This window comes from Stegodyphus dumicola, chromosome 10 (assembly GCF_044657685.1).
Source record: "Stegodyphus dumicola isolate Sdum_Otavi_A_Nest chromosome 10, ASM4465768v1".
NCBI lineage: Eukaryota > Metazoa > Arthropoda > Arachnida > Araneae > Eresidae > Stegodyphus > Stegodyphus dumicola.
In genome coordinates this window covers 157,194,023-157,197,785 of record NC_140777.1, presented here as the reverse complement: position 1 = coordinate 157,197,785, position 3,763 = coordinate 157,194,023, and positions in this window count along the sequence as shown.

The following is a 3,763-nucleotide window of genomic DNA, read 5'->3' as shown; positions in this document are numbered from 1 at the left end:
GATTCTTTACTATAAAAAACATAACCTTTAATTGTTCGTCCTTGATGCGGACGTATAGCGGTAATTTACCTATGCACTTGCATCTTTCTCCTTGCGCAGCTAACACTGTCGTATTATCCGAATTATATATGCGGTATTTCCGAAAATACTTCCTAAAAAAATCTTCTGCCACACAGGAACACTGCGCGCCTGTATCCAGGAGTGCGGTGGCTGGGATATTATTCACCAACACTTCAATCTTCGGAAGAGTCAAATTTTTGACCATCACTGTATTTAACTTGAAGGAAGAGGGGTTTTCTTGGCCTTCGGATTTCCGCACCCTCCCGTCAGCAGAAATCCGTTTTAGTTTAAATCTTGTTTTTTCCTTTCCACGCTTTCCTTCTTTTTCCACTGGCCTTCAGACTTTTTTCCTGGATTGCTATTGAACTGTCGACGTTCGCCGGCTGTTTTTGGATGCTCGGGTTCCCTTGCCCACTGATTCGCTTTGCTTCCGTAGCCGTGTGCTTGACTTTGCTGTGGTCTTGGCTCACCAAATTGGTTTCGTTGTTGATATTGGCGTCTTCTTTCAATGTCCGCCGTTCTTCTACTTTCAAACTGGATTGCTAGCTCAAATAACTTTTCCAGTGTAGTCGGATTCCTTAATTCAATAAAGTCTTGTACTTGGGGAAGTAACCTCGGCAAAATCAATTGAATTATCTCAGGATCCGGAAGGTTTCCATACAAGAGTTTGAAGACGTGAATTTTTCTTAAAATAAAGCTTGAGAGATTTTCGATTCTTTGCTGATATATGCTGAAAAGTTCCGTTTCTAATTTCGCACGATCCCTTACGACAGGGATGGCTTTTACTAGGGCAGTCTTGAAATTTTCGTAAGTATAGGTGGGACTTCCTGCTTGACCCAAGAGACTTCTGCCTATACATTTGAACCAATTAAGCGCTTGGCCCCTCAAAGCGCTGGTAGCTAAGGTAACTTTCTGAAACTCGTGCACGGGGTAGAGCATGAAGTGGTCATCTAGTTTTTCCAAAAAACTGGTAACCGGTGAGTTTCCATTAAATGTTGCTTCTGGTTTCATCGAAGCGCGCATGGTCTGGACGATGTAACCAAATCCTTCCAGGGCGGCAGCTGGCATTTCTGGATTCTGAGCCGCTTCTGCAGGCAGCACAGGTTCTTCTTGAAACTCGGCCATGGTTATTCTTCTTCGTTGGGCGCCACTATCAGGTTCAATGTTCCGCCTTACTTTCTTTGGGAACATGCAAAGACCCTGACTCGGAACAGGGAACTTACTAAAGCTATGTTCAATAAATGTGGGAAGTAGACAAGATACACAGGAAGGGTATACGAAACCCTTTATTTTTCACTCTTTACAATAATTTCCGTACTTCGGAATACAGAGACCAACTACTTGTGGTCTGAACGTAAGAATATAAAAATATTAACTAAATTCTAACTTAACTTTGGAATAATAAACAAGGGCCTACGTGGAAGATTGCCCGTATATTAACAGGAAGCCGTATGTAGTACAGAGAACTGTTAACACTACAATACGTTTAAAATTATCAAGAGGATTAAACCTCTGGCCTGGAAGGCAACCAGCAACCGAGTAAAACTGCTAAGGTAAGCGGCCTGCTTCGACTAACTCCTTCCTCTCTCTCGCTTGGCAAAAAGCCACAACTTAAGTACTTGGCGTTCGCCAGACAAATTTTGCAGAAATAAGTTAAACTTTTAATTCTGGCCGGAAGTAGAAAATAAGAAGTGATAGTAAAGATTTAAAATAAAATAAACGTTAGTGAAACTTAAGATCCTTACACGTTTATCATTAACTTATTTTCGAATATTTTTATATTATTTTCCAAAAAGGGCAAAGCCCGAATGGGCTGTTAGTCTTGAACTGGGACTTTGCTTCCTCTATTATAAACGGCTGTATGGCTTTTCAGATTGCCGCTACCAAATATTATCTCCTTGTATCATTTTTACGTATCATCAACTGTATGCTACTATGAGTCTCATTATTTTTGTGTGCACCACATTAATATTTATTTGCTTCATGTGTCTGCATCATATAATCGTCTGCATCGTTTATATGTATACTATTTGTCATCGAGTATACGTACTGCATATATGTGTATACTGCATCGTACAATGTGAACTATTAGCATCATTACGTCAAGTACTCTTGTCACTATGCTGTAACACGTATCTTTGTATGCTCACATGTGTGTACTATTACCTGTTATGTGAATTACTAACTTTATTGCATCATGTACTATTACCATTATATTGCATCATGTATATCATTGTATCATGTACCTTAGTCTTTACATTGCATCATGTATATCATTGTATCATGTACCTTAGTCTTTACATTGCATCTTGTATATCTGCGCGATTTCTTGTGCGCATTGTCATCACATTGCTTCACGTATATATGCGTGCTCTACTGAGTATCTCTCAGCGCTGTTTAAATAATTACGTGCTACACTGACTACCAATAAGTATTTGGACACCTATGCAAATGACGATATTTGCGGTCCCAAGGTACGCCACGGACTCCGCCGGTATATATCGTGTAGGAAACAGCATCGGTTTCAGTCGCATGCAAGATGCCTCGCAGTTCTGAGCTCTCTGATTTCGAGAAAGGTGTAATTATCGGGTATCACAAATGTGGCCGATCCTTAAGGGACATATCTAGTGATCTGAAGTACCCAATATCGACAGTGGCCTATGTGATTAAGAAGTGGAAGGTGAGCGGTGATTGTCGGAATGTGCCCCGAGTCGGCAGACCAACGAAACTGGGGGATAGAGACCGACGAGTGCTGTTCAGAGAAATTCGGAAGAACCGCACCCAACCGATAGCCCTCATCCCCGAGGAATTTCAACAGGCATCCGGGAGTATTGTTTCAATGAATACCATCCGTAAGGCAGCACATCTGCTTGGTTTTCATGGTCGTGCTGCTGCCCATAAGCCTTTGATCACAAAGTCCAACCGTGCTGCTCGGTTAATGTGGTGCAAAGCACATCGAAATTGGACCGTAGATCAGTGGAAACGGGTTCTTTGGAGTGAAGAATCAAGGTTCACCCTTTACCATTCGGATGGCAGGGTCTGGGTCTGGCGTCTACCTGGAGAACGTCTCCTGCCAGAATGCATTGTGCCAACCGTCAAGTTCGGCGGAGGTGGAATTACGGTCTGGGGGTGTTTCTCCTGGTATAGGCTGGGACCCTTGGTCCCCATTCATGGTAAGCTCAACTCCGATGCCTACTGCACTATTTTGGATGACAATGTGCTTCCTACGTTGTGGCAGTTTTACGGGTTGGACCCCTGTTACTTTCAGGACGACAATGCCAGTTGTCATGTTTCGACGTTAACCAAGGCTTGGTATGGTGCCAATGGAGTTCATCGAATGGACTGGCCTGCCCAGAGTCCAGACCTGAACCCTATCGAGAACCTCTGGGACGAGTTGCATCGCCGAATTATTCAGGGGTGCACTACCCGTGCAAAATCGGTGAAGGAAATTCTATGTCTTCTCCAAGCCGAGTGGAAGAAAATACCACTAGTTGTCATACAAAGACTTGTGGAAAGTATGCCCTGGAGGGTCCACGTTGTAATTACCTCTCGTGCAAGCTCTACCAACTATTGATTTTGAATAAAGTTAGTTTTTCTTTTCTATCACAGGTGTCCAAATACTTATTGGTAGTCAGTGTATTATGCGTCTCATGACATCATCAAGTGTTTCGTTTTTATGTGTCTGCATTATATAATTGTCTGC